At 33.0% G+C, this 13,908-nt stretch overlaps 1 long non-coding RNA gene across 1 annotated transcript; it reads left to right on the top strand.

Moving 5' to 3' along the window:
- The first annotated feature begins 9,766 nt into the window (after positions 1-9,766).
- LOC143258802 (uncharacterized) lies at positions 9,767-13,676 on the top strand. Its single transcript, XR_013032673.1, has 3 exons — positions 9,767-9,884; positions 10,002-10,258; positions 11,413-13,676. It is a non-coding gene; the product is annotated as an uncharacterized LOC143258802 (long non-coding RNA).
- The last annotated feature ends 232 nt before the right edge of the window (positions 13,677-13,908 follow it).

A 13,908-nucleotide genomic window follows, 5' to 3' on the forward strand; every position in this document is an offset into this window, starting at 1 on the left:
AGCGATAGGCGATAAATTCCCCACAGGTCGCCGGATTCGAATCAGCGTGAGGTGAACTTATCAAAGGGCAAATAGACGTGTTTGGAAGATGACGCGTCGCCCTTCGAAGAGTCGACCAGTCGGAAAGCGTCACCGCAAATGCACAAACGGCCCCTTGTTTCTCCTCTCGCCATCCCTTTACGGCCGTGCAGGCTTGCCGGTACAAAAAGCATTCATGAATATCCTTCTTTCATACTAACGGATACGGAAATAAAGTAAAAAAGGAGAACCGCTCGAACGGAGCAAGGTTCGACGCTGGAGTTTTCGATGAGAATAAAGGATCAACGTGTGTTCGTATCGTATCTTCCGAGCGAACGTGTGCTGGATACGTGTGTGCCAGATAAGCAACGAGTTATTGTCGAAAACGTTGACATCGCGAATATATTTTGCTTCTACTTTATTCGTAGCTTATATTCCGGAATCTTCCCACTGTTTTATTATTCGTCGGGACTTCCGACAATTCATGAGAAACGATTATGTCACTAAAGCAGTGTATTACATCTCTATAAACAACACTGATCATGCAGGAGATGTTCCAGGCCAGTCACAAAAAACAATCGATTTCTTTATCCGAGATAATTCTTGACTGTCGCTATATTTTTATGGAACTTGGGCACTAATTTTGATTACAATCTACTAAGCAAGCTAAATCTTTTCTTAGGGTATAGACGAGCACAACAAATTAAAGTAATGGAAGAGTATCGATGTACTATTCTTAACTTGTTAAAATTATTAAAGAAAGAATCTCATAGACACGTGATTTAAAAATAAAAGACAAACTGACTCCTCGAGTGTAGAGGAGTAAAATAGGATGAGCGATGTGATTAGAGGTGACTCGATGAAACGCAGTCATTCAGAAGATAAAACATTTATAACTGTAGCTATTAACTATTCATCTAATTATCTACAAAATATTGTTACTGTATCGCCTTAATTAATATGATCATCCGTTGAATAATTTCTAAAAGAATAGGTCATTCCGCATCTTTGTGCCCCTCGCTCATTAGCAGACTGCGGATTTTATGCATTCATAATGAAGTGTGTAGGTGCCATTTAAAGCGACAGACAGCGTTTAAGAATGATTTACCGTTCAAGAATGCCAATGTATTAGTTTTAGTCTATTAAATTCGTCAAGGAAAGGAAAACAGTTTTCCATTTGGTTTTTATTTCCCAAAATTTTCCAGCCATTAGCGTTAGGATTAACGATACGATAATAGTTGCGTTCCATCCATTTAACCCAGTTTATGTAAATGATATCTGTTCTTCCTTGCTACACAGTGGTCTGGAAACCCGCTTTCTGTGGCCAAACTTCGATTTCTTAAGTTTAATATGTTGGAAATTGTTGTCTTACTATAAACTGAAAACCCTTCTAATGTAATTTAGTTTCGAGCGTTTTTTAATGCATGCACAAACTGTGCAAACTTTTAATAATTTTAAATTTGGAGATGGTTTCAAAGAGATGTTTAGAAGTGTTAGTTTTTGCAAGTTTTAATTTAACATTGAATTCTGCATGCATAATAACTTCAAATTTATGTTTACTCGAATTTTGCCATAACTATATTGCGGATATGTATGCAAAATAAAAATTGTCTGCATCAATTGTTAGAAACGAAAGACGAATGGAAATTTAATTCTTTGTTTAATAATTTTAATTACTGCAAAATAGTACGCGTTGATATTCTGAAATTCATTTAATTTTTTCATAGCTGTAAATTTCACTTTTTGTCATAAATAAATAAGTAAATAAAATCTGCACTCTGGTCATAACATATCAATTATATTTGAAAAGATAATTCGAATTACAACCATAGAGCACTGTGCACTGTCAGCACGATTTTTTCGAATAAAAGTCGATCAGTATTCACTTTTCTATAACATTTCAATTTAGAAAGTTTCAAAACAACATTCGTTTTGTAAACAAAACGCGAATTATTTTTATATATTATTATTTTAATATTATAAATAACAGAGGAATCGTTAGCGTGATTATTTATCTACAATTAACTATGAGTCTAGTAAAAAATTGCTATACATCTCCCCCTCTCTTTCTCTTTCGCTCTCTGTCTCACTCCTCTTTCACTCACTCGCTCACTCTCACAATCTCTCACTTTCTCTTTATCTGTCTTTACCTCTCTTAACTCTTCCTTGCTCTCTTACTATCTCTCTCTTACTCTCCCTTTCTCTCTTATTTCCTCTCTCTCTTTCTCTGTTACTTCCTCTCTCTCTTTTGATTATTTTATCCCCACATTTTTTGTCGCACTTACTCCATCTCTGTCTCTCTCTGTCTCTCTCTCTCTCTCTCTCTCCCCCCTCTCCTCCCTTTCTCTGTCACTATCTCTCTTATACTCTCTGATCGATCTATGTTCTTCTGGTCAACAACTGATAACTAAGGTAAACGTAGGGTAAGTGTACCAATTACAGTGTCGAGTAGTGATGCCCGGAGTTTTCGATAAATTAAATAGTTTTTTTTTACCTATATCGCACTTCTTAAAACATTTCAATTATATGTGGTCATGTCTTTTATATAAGTACGAATTTTTTCATAAATAAAATATACAAAGATTACGACATATATAACAAAATGTACATAACACTTCCCGGGCGAGTTACTGGACCCTTAAATTACTAAGCTTTTTCTATTTACTATGTGTAAATTTATGTACACCTATCTAGCTACTGTACGTAATTACTGTGTGCCACTTTCTGTACACTGATCTAATTACTCTGCTCCAATTACTGTGATCAGTTCCAGGTAAATAATTCTATAACAAAAATACAAAGACATGAAATATTCCGTATGAAATTATTTAGCATAAATTATTATGGATATATGTTTCAATACTTACGATGCCATTCGAAAGATAAAAGAAAATCATGTGTAGGGTACAAACATTTCACCGACCAAGAAAATAAGGTTAGATGCAACACGTGGTTTAGCGTAAGAGAGTTCAGTAATCAAAGCAGGCTTCGAAAAAGACGTGGAAACTTAATCCAGTTACAGTGCACAGTAATCGAAGAAATAGAAGACGTAAATTTGTTTCAGTTACTTAATTTATTAAAATAAAAAAATATCTAAGAAATCGATTATATTATCGTTTTTCTTTTGTATTGGAAAGCACCATCTTTGTATTTGTTCTTTCATCTCAATTTGCAAAGTGTTTCTTGAGTCTTTTAACAAGATCAAGACAAAAACGCATCAAACCATTATCAGAAATTTGAAAGATTAGTTTCCACATTTTATAGGTCTTAAGAACTTTGATTCGATCATGAAAATTATAGACCAAATTTTATTTAAAAAATTCCACGCCTTTAACTTAATAATGTTGCTTCCAAATATAAGTAAAACTATTGCAAGAGCACAGTAACCATGAGGGAGCACAATAATTGATACGCTTATCTTAGTATGTTGTACTGAAACCGTTCCAATAGCCAAATTTTCGAATCTGCACGTCTCAGGCAATGAAGGATCGCTTTCGAAACTGGATTGCCTCGAATAAAAGGAAGCGATTCGTATTGTTAGTTGCAAGGTCAAGGACCTTCTCGACTGCAATTAAGATGAAGCAGTCTAGAGGGTAGTCGGTCCCGTATTCTTGTGGTTTCGCATCCATTCGTGAACAAAGAAGAATACGTTTTGCTCGTCGAGCATTAGCAACCGATATACCTGCGGTTACTATACTGTATCCATGAGCATGAGCGACATGCGTCACGGGCGTTGCGTGCGGCAGTGTCTGTGTGCACACGCGCGCGCGCGCGCGCGATAGGGGACCACGTGGCCCGCTATATGTATAACATCATTGACGAACAAAGAAGAAGAGAGCAGCAATCCGTTCGGTAATGATCATTCCGAAACGGAAATCATTATATTCCTTCGGACCGCGTTGGCAATCTCTTCGCAATCAATTCGACAGAGCGTGGAACAGTGGTAGCTTTTCCCGAAAAGTTGGTCGCAATTCATAACTTCGTACGATTCTTACGACTACACTTAGGATCTTCGGTAAATTTTCATGATCATACTTAATTTTACGGAGGCTAAAATAAGAGAAAAGATCCTTACATTGACTAAAAGATTCCTATGATGAAAATAAAATTAGAAGATTGGTAATTTTGATTCATATACTGTGGTCCACAAAAATGTTACACCTTTTTCAAACTTGACTAAGGTAAATATCCCAGTAAGTGGACAAATTAAAATGAACTTAGAACAAATTTCCGTTATAAATCACTTATTAGACTAATAAGAGTTATCCACAGAATTTAAACGGCCCACTATTGAAAGACCCTTTCGATGGTGGCCCAATCATTAGACAGAAATATATGTATGCATGTCCCAGTTATATGTAGAATACTTTAGTCCCTGTGACTAGACATGATACTGTCACGTTTTGGAATTGTAATGACGAAAATTTTACAATTAATTCATATATTAAGTATACGATAAAAATATTAATAAAAAAATATAATTTTTACTGAAAAAGAGGGAAACATTGTATATTCTCATTAATAGGAAAAATTAATAAAGTTTTAAATCCATATAAATACAGAACATTATTAACAATTAATGGTAAGATTAATAATGAAATACGGATAGAACTGAAAAATTTAATACAATTAAGATTTAACTATTTAGTGTAGAACACTTGGCATTTTCTGTAAGATTAAGTATAAGGCTTCTATAAAGAAATTGAGGTTAGTTAACTTCTCTTTGTAATTTGTAAAGTGAACAAATTACAAAGTGTGTTGACAAAAAAGTTTACAATTGTGGCGGTTACCCCAGCGCTCACCAGCAGATGGATGCCTTTCCCCCAACTATCTGCAGCAAATCGGATACTATTCCACTTGTGTTCTGTATTTTTGTTATAACTGTTTAATAAAGCTGTGAATGACCTATATTTACATAATATTTTTTTCTTGTTTAGTGCCATAGGATATACTGACAAAGCTTGAACATTAAAACCTGAAATACCCTGTTTATAGGGTTACTTTGTTACAAAGTGACATCTCTGTTATTGGTAGCGATACACGGAAATGCTTAAGGAACAAATTGTTTGGTTTAAAGGAACATATGTTGTGTTCCATAAAATAAAATGAATGTTCCCAAAGAGTATCCAGTAATATTAGAAAACTAATCAAACGGATTCCGAAATTAGCCCAGGAAGTAATGCAAACACGCGGTGGATATATCGACGAAATGAAAATTTAATCTTCTTTTATAACATTGACGTTATCTTGATTACAACGTAAAATATATTTATGTACTTGTTACAATTCAATATAATTAACATTGGAATAAATTTGAGAAATTATAACAATTTTATATCGGATTTTCATATTTATCTAATTTTCTGTAAATGTCCTAATACTTTTGGAGGGGGGTGTATGTATGTTTATTTTAGACATCCCATTAATGAAATTTCCATGGTGATGGCTACGATGAATCGTAACACCCCGCTCCCTTCTACGTGCACGAAAAAACGAACTATCTTTCCGTACCTATTTTAGCCAGCGAATTCTGGCTTTCGTTCAAGTTTATGTATCGTTTGGAAAATACTAACACCGAATAGGCTTCTCCTGAGCAAGCCGTGTCGAGTAAAACATAGCAAGGTGAAAACATCACGATTAACAACATTTATACATTTTATTTTACTATATTTATACATTATTTTCCCATGCCAGTGAACAATTGCGACGTTTTGTTGTTCCTATATAGAAATTTACAAATATTTATATTACAAAAGTTATATGTATATATATTTACACGGTAAGAAATTAAACACCTGCAATTTCATGAAAATAACAAAATATCCAATTAAAAGTTCCACATTTGTTGCGTTATTGAAAGTATAGTGGTATTACTGAATATTTATACCAAAGTCATTTCTAATATAATAATTCATTAGACCCTTTTTATGAATACTTAATTGTCATAATATAAAATAATTTCTATGGTACAAAAACACTTATATAATACTATAAAGAAATATTTATATCATAGTACTAAACTTATATATCTCTCTCAATTAATTGTTAATTAAACTAAACTATATATTAATATACTTATAATACTTATTAGTACTAACTTTATAATGCTTATGATACACTATTATACTTATAATATTTACAACATAGTACTAAACTTAGAATACTGATAATATAGCACGATGCTTATAACACTTATAACAGGATGATTATACAGGGTGATTCACTTAAATTAAATTGAACATCTAAATTATTTCTATTACTACGGAAGGTATGAAAAAAATGTGAATGTGGTATTTGAATGGTTTCGAAGCGTGTCTATGACGGTAACAAAGAATCGTTCCGCCAAGGTCACTTTAATGATCTTTTTTAAGGTCATTGACACTTTTTTGCACATTAACGTTTGCTTTTTATAGTGTCATGTTGTCGTTTGCGTCAAAGACGGGTTCTATGACGTATAATATCATTACGTTAAGATGGCCTTGGCAATTAAAGAATGAGGTGAAATTTAAGGCATACAGAAACGGTATAACTTACCTAATTTTATTACAAATGCTTAAACTGCTGAGCATCGTTTGGTATACTTTAAGTTTCAACTACTTTAAATTGCAAATTTTTAATTGTCAAGGTCATCTCAAGGTGATCGTATTGCAGGTCATTGAACTCGTCTTGACGCACACAACAACATCGCATTAGGAAAAATAAACGTTAATGTGGAAAATAATGTCGACGCCCTTGAGAAAATCATTAAAACGATCTTGGTAGAGCGATTACTTTGTTACAATTACATCAGATACACGCATTGAAACCATTGTCATTTTGTCACTTTGCTATTTTTTTCATACCTTTCGTAGCTTAGATATAAATAACTTAGATGCTCCATTTAAGTGAACCACCCTGTATATTACGATAAGCAAAACTGTGCTGATCGTGTTAAAATGAGTTCGTGTTCAACTTACAGTTAGGTATTTTTCACAAACATGCCCGTATAAATGAAAATTCATCGTCATATCGGATATTACATAATGAAAGTCGCATAAACATAATTTTCTGTTCGAATAGATTGACGTTTCCTTATATTTCTGTGTCGGACATCAAAGATTTTCTCTTCCAACGGAGAAAACTTTTAAGAAATTCGGCGCCGGAGAAAGTGAGGTTTAGCGATAAGGAATCGACGGTATGGTGTCCGCGTACGAAAAAATGGAACGCTAATACCAACAACAACGGCCAGGCCGTGATTAGCTCTACTCATGTGTAGCACATTCTTCAGCTACCGGCTAATTATCTTTCGTTATAACTGGCTCAATTTTTTTAAAACCGGTCTGACTCGGCTGACCTCTGCCGACGATGCAAATTATGAATCGGATATTCTACGTATACGGTGGCTTTGTTTCTTTCGGAACTACTGCATCGATCGTGCTAGAACAAAATAAATCTTTACGAGCTTGTACAGTCGCTCGCTAAAATAATCGAACAATATCTAAAACGGGATAACTTTGTCAAAATTAGACAAATGTCTTGAATTTTTTGGAGATGTTAGAGGAAGTGCTTTTTTAGATGATGTCTAAACAAAGTTTCTGCAAAAATTTCATTTGGTCGCAATAACAAAAAAAGTTGAATAATTATGTTTTCGATGTAAATTATGTTTTAATGTATCAGTTAAAAAGTTCTGTCTTTTTAACTTTTCTGTCTGTCTAAAATGAAAATTTGAACAATGCGCGTCGAAATCGGATAAGGTTATTATGAGTTGCAAACAATTAAAACCCGTTTTTATTGGTTCTTCTAATAAGTTACTTTATTTTTTACTTTCTTTTCGATACAATTTTTCTTCACTAATTAATTTTTCAAAACGATGTGCAGTTTTTGCTGCAGATCTGAATACACGATTATTAATATTTTAGCTTTAATAGTTACATCTACAGTGATCTTGACACCAAAATAACAAACCCTTTTAATGTAAAATTATTATTTTTAGCATTTCACTACGTTTATGCATATAAAATGCAGAACTGAAAAGATAATAATTATTTATTTAAATAAATTAGTTTAATATGTATATATCGTCACAGTTACTATTCTGAATAGATTTTGTTAACTGGAATGTTAATAGATAAATGTGAAAGGTGATGAGAGTAGTATTTGAAAATAGTTAAATATTAGATATAAGAATAGGACTTTCCGAGGTCATCATAAAGTCAAATTATATTTTCGATACATAGGAAAATATGCGTCTGTATACATTTAAACCGGACATACTGTGTATGTAGGGCAGCCTTGGCTAGTTCATAAAAAATATATGGAATGCGTCTAAATTTAGAAATTCGCAAGAAATGAGCCGCAATACCCGAGATATAATAAATTTATGAGATTTGAAAACTGTAGTTGGAATTCCATCATGAGCTCGATACGATTCGATATGTTTACAATTTATTTCAGTCATGCATACCAGCAACCACTTTGTATAATTCTGCACTATTTACGTTCGATACGCATTCATTCAGACGTCACTGTTGACAATTGCAACAGTAAGTTATATATAATAAGTACAAATTGATATCATGAGTTATTATAATCAGATAAATTTGCAAATTAATTAAGAAACTTATTATGCGCAACGAAGCAATAGGTACTTATTTAAATATTATATTAATGTGTTCCCATTTATAAATTTCTATTCGAATTAAATATGAGTGACTTATTATTAGAAAACAGAAATTAAATAAATAAATATTGTTTCTCTTAATCGCTCTAATAAATTGAAAAAATAGTGTAACTATATTATTAAATTCTTTTTATGTCTTCACAATTTTATATTACTGCTGCACATTTTTGTCATAAATGCATAAAATCCGCACTCTACTAATTATAAATTACTTCAATATTTTTCGTTTGATTTTGTTGCAGATTATAATTATATGCATAAATTCTTTTATTTCTATCTTGGCGTTCTTTAGAATGCCATAACATGCATGTTGCACGGATAAATATTCTTGGGTGTAATAAACCTTAACATAGGAAGAAAATTTGTATTGCGCCAACAAAAATATTAGTTTTATTTCTTTATCGTTTACAATTTTTTATTTTTATTTCATTTTGTAATTTTTCGTTATGATTTAAAATATTTTTGATTTCACTTTTATCGTTATTATATTTTTTATTTATCGTATGCACAAAATAAAATAATATTACAATACAAACAATGTGTTATATGCTTCATTATAATATGTACCTTTAATTTAGTAAGACGTATATTTATGAAAATATTAAATTTTATTCATATGTTATGTAAAATTTCTGAACTTTTATCGGTTAATGAATTGACGTTTTGGAGAAAATTGAGTTTAATGTTTTTACATATGTTATTACATGTTATTAACTAAAATGTAATAATTACTAAACATAATACTAAACATAATACAAAATGTAATGACTAAGCTTGATACTAAACGTAATACTAACCATAATAGTAGAAAATGATTATATTTAATTACTAAACATAGTACAAAATGTAATTACTAAACTTGATACCATCGAAACTAATTACTGGATTTAATTTATCAACTAATCAACTAAACCTGCGTCGGGCGTTTACGTACTTCGGCTGGTGTTAAGTGGTTCAATCAATGAACTAGGTTGCATGCTGGAATAACACGAAGTTGCAAATAGGGGGAAAATTGGAAGCGGCCAATCAGGTTGGTAATTATAGTGTTATCGTGGTATTATACATCACGGCGACGAGAAAAACAGAAGAGCCGTCCGTAAAAGATGAAGGTGGCCTCGAAGGAGCACCACGAAGGCTGCTGACTTACGTTAACGGTTGAGAACACTGTCCGTTCAGGGAGAAGTCACGAACGCAAAAGGAAGACGAGGTGAGCTAAAAGAGTTTTGTTTGGATAGAATAGGAAAAAAAGGAGACGGCTTCAGAAGCCACGCGGACCCGGTCATACTTGGTTCTTTGTTGAATTTTCGACCATGAGTTTGTGCAGCAATTACGAGGTGAACATTCCTGAAAAGTGATCCTGCCGTCGTCGTCGTCGTCTCGTTGTTGCTGCCACGATGAAGAAGGCTCAACCTTATGGAACATTCCGTGTCAGCGTCCCTGACGAATTCAGTAGATGTTGCACGTCACGTGTTCGCAATCCGATGTTTGACTTCTTTTCCTAGAAATCTGTGTTCGAAATCTTTCGCACGATATTTTTTGCTTCTCGCGAAGACGGCAGCTGCTACACTCCGCCACGAAAAGGTAACACACTTTAAAATTAACGTGACTTTTATTCAATTAACATTATAACCGAAGTTTTGTTTTTCTACAAACTTGCAAAATATTGCTATAAACATATACAAATGGAGCAGGAACGAATTTAGACTGTCTAAACAATTTTATTTGAAAAAAAGAATGTTTAAGGGGGATTCTAGGGTGAAGTGTGCGTGCTTTTAACTTCGTTGGGGAATTTTTTGCAAAGAAACTATTACACCTCTTGCAGTCAAATTGACAAGATTTATTTGTGCGTGTTTCAACGACGTTTTAAAATTGTTTGGAATAAAAGAAACTTAAAATTAGTAACACTGCATACTTTCAAACATAGCCGCTTTTAAAAAAAGGTTGTCTCACGGTGTCCATCATTCCAACCATTTTGTTCGTTTGGACTAAAAAAACGTGAACGTTCTTTAATTAGTATGGATTTGGCTATAACAGGTAGTGAGATAAAAGAAAAAAGTCGGTAATTAAAAAAGTGGCGACACTTCGATATTCGATTATTAAAAAATAAGAAAAGATAAAAATTTTTGGTTGATTCTAGTTGGGGCTGTAGTCGTACATGTACTAAATGCGTACTCAAAATTTTGAGCCAATTGGTCAAGTAGACGCGCTCATGCTGCTGCGCGGGACTCCCGCGCATGCGTCGCTGGCCCCCACTCCTTGCGTAGCGACTTGCGTAGCCACTACTGACCAGTTGCACTAAGTTAGTAGAAAAACGAAAGTCATGCTTCAAATGAAATGAAACGGTGCAACGAAATTTGAAACAATCGTAGCGATGTTAATATTTATGATTGAACGGCTTAGAAGCCAATCAATGTAAGTCGATTAAGCATAAAAATGAGATAAATAAGGATTTTGCAAATTAGTTGTACAAACATAACTAATGCCACTAATAATGCAAAGCACAATTTTTGTTATAATTTTTGATAAAAAGAAGAACTTAATATTGATGTCTAATTATTTTATTCCACTTTTTTTGTTTTTATTTCTTTTATATATTTTTTTAAAATTTTATTTAGTCATTCCGTGGTCAATATAAGTGCTGCTATCTATTATTTATTTATAAGGAAGTCGACTATATTGTTCTATGATGTAATAACTTTTTTAAAACTGGTCTAAACGTCTTGAATTTTTTTTAGATGTCAGAGGAACCAATCTACTAGATCATAACCAAAATGATCTTCTCTTTTTATTTTGCTATTGCTTGGAATGACCAAAAAGATAACTTATGTTTGAATATTAAAAGTCGATGTTCTCGACGACGCAGCCTCAAATTAAAAAATTGGTTGTACCACCGATGCTGGGACACCCTGTATACCAAAGATGAATGAAATGGTATGCACATCGAGTATCGTTGATTGGTAGTAACATTACTGGCTCGTTTAATTAGCTTGCAACAAGCCATACGCTTGTTTAATATTATATTGGCATGTGGGCAAAGAAAAGTGAAAGACAGGTCAGGCAGCCAACGTGCTACGAATTTACTCGCCTGTTACATCTATCGGTGAATCGACGAACATTACATAATACGTTATCCAAAGCAAGAAAAAGTTCAAACGATTTTTATTCGCAGTGGAACTGAATAGGCCTCATTGAATTACTGGACAATGTTGCTCATAAGCAGACTGAGGAACTTTGTGCAAAATAAAACTTTTCTGCATCTGTTACACGTGACAGGAGTTAGAAGTTTCATTCCTTCTTCAGCAATTTTAATAGATCACAATACTTTTATATGTATATAATTGTAGACTCAAAGTAACTTTTACATTGTTACCAATGTCTAAACGAGAACTTAACAAAATATTATATTTGTGTATTTCCTTATTAGAAATAATAGAAAATAGAAATCTACGAATACAATATATCGTTAAGTTTATATTTAAATATCACTGGAAGTGTAAAAGTTACCTTGAGTCTATAATTATTCGCAACACTGTATATTAACATTGTTAAATACTTTAAATCTTTTTACTGTTGCAAATTCTGGATACTCATTTTTGTACACAAGCGCATGAAATTCACAAATTAGAGAGAAATGATCCAAGACCACCACCAAATTCGAATTACTCCTTTCTTTCAACAACCTCGATAGCTTGAAATTTGTTTAAAACTATAGAACTAATTTTTGAAACCACGTTGTAAAAGTTGATGGATGACATCCATTAATCATCTCGAAATGCGACGAAACGTGACAAAGGAAAGCTTGATCCTTGATCCTAACTGATCGTTAGTTTTGGTGCTCCGTGTTCTCCTGGTAGTCCCCTCAATAGCTGGAAATGTATTCTGACCTACTAAAACAAACTCCCGGCCTATCTCGGGTCGGTTTTTATCCCGAATGGAGCCCATCTTTCTGAAAAGACGAAGGGTGTTCCACGTTGTTGGCTGAGTCCCTCGCTAAGCCACCGTTCAAATGGACTGCTTCACACTTGGTAATGGTGCGTGTTGCAGGTCCGAAACAGGGAATCCTGAAATTTAGATGCGAACATAGTTATACAGGGTGTGCTGATAAAAGAACTATTATCTACAATAACTTTGCATCAATTGTTTACATCGAAAGTTTTTGATTTCTGTGAAAGAAATCATATCGAAAAGTATTATTATAATCAAAGAGTCGACAAATTTCTGGTTGTTTTTTATTCTACCATTAACAAAATTGTATAGATATTTCGGTAATTTTCTAAATAAATGTATCTGATTAAACATGGATTACAGTGAAAATTCGTTCTTACTATTTTTATAAAGCAATAAAACAGTCAATTTTGATGCCTAATAGCTGGCAACAGGACTGGTAGTTGTGTCAAGAATTACAATATATGTCAGTGGCACGCGTTACTGTAACCATCTTATGGCTACGCACGTTAATTTAGCAGAAAGCCGCAACATGTGGGGCTTTCACTTTCCTTCAAGTTGCCAAAATTTATGAGCGCAGACGTTTGTGGAAGCCATGCACTACAGTACCCCTGAAGAGTACAATAACTTTTCAATATCTGAGAATCTCCGTTCTTTTTAGTTCATAAAACAATGCAAATTATTATTTCTTCAACTGTTATTTATTACTAAAAATATAAGAAAGAAATATAACGACTTCTGATGCGTTTACATTAAAATACCAATTTCAAGTGTTTTGTAAGTATGTTAATACTTCCACGACCGCGCTAGAAACCTCAAAAATTTTCATAAAATTAAAATATTTCATTCAATTAAACAAAAATTACAATGCAAACTTATATGGCATCAATTACTTCTTCAGCATTCGTACCTTTTGCAAATCTTAATAAAATGAAGCAATCATTTTTAATTTTTTGGGGAGATCTCCCCATTCAGTTGACTTAGTGTTAAACTGTATCAGTTTTATTAAAATATCCATCAATGGAATTTTCTTTCGTTTCATTTTATTGTTTTGCGCTACTAATGGACTATACCAAATAAAAATTATCTAATTGCATTTCATTCTTCCTTTAGCACTATACTTACCACGATCAAATGATCAGTTCGTCTCAGTTAACAATTATAAAAATTGTAAAGACTCTTTCATGAGAAATAATTGAATAAATTACATTATTGGAGCAACTATTGTAATAAAAACTGTCCTCGCTTTTATAAGGCAATGCACAACAATCGATTTTAGTGCTCGG

Source organism: Megalopta genalis, chromosome 2, assembly GCF_051020955.1.
Source record: "Megalopta genalis isolate 19385.01 chromosome 2, iyMegGena1_principal, whole genome shotgun sequence".
Lineage (NCBI taxonomy): Eukaryota > Metazoa > Arthropoda > Insecta > Hymenoptera > Halictidae > Megalopta > Megalopta genalis.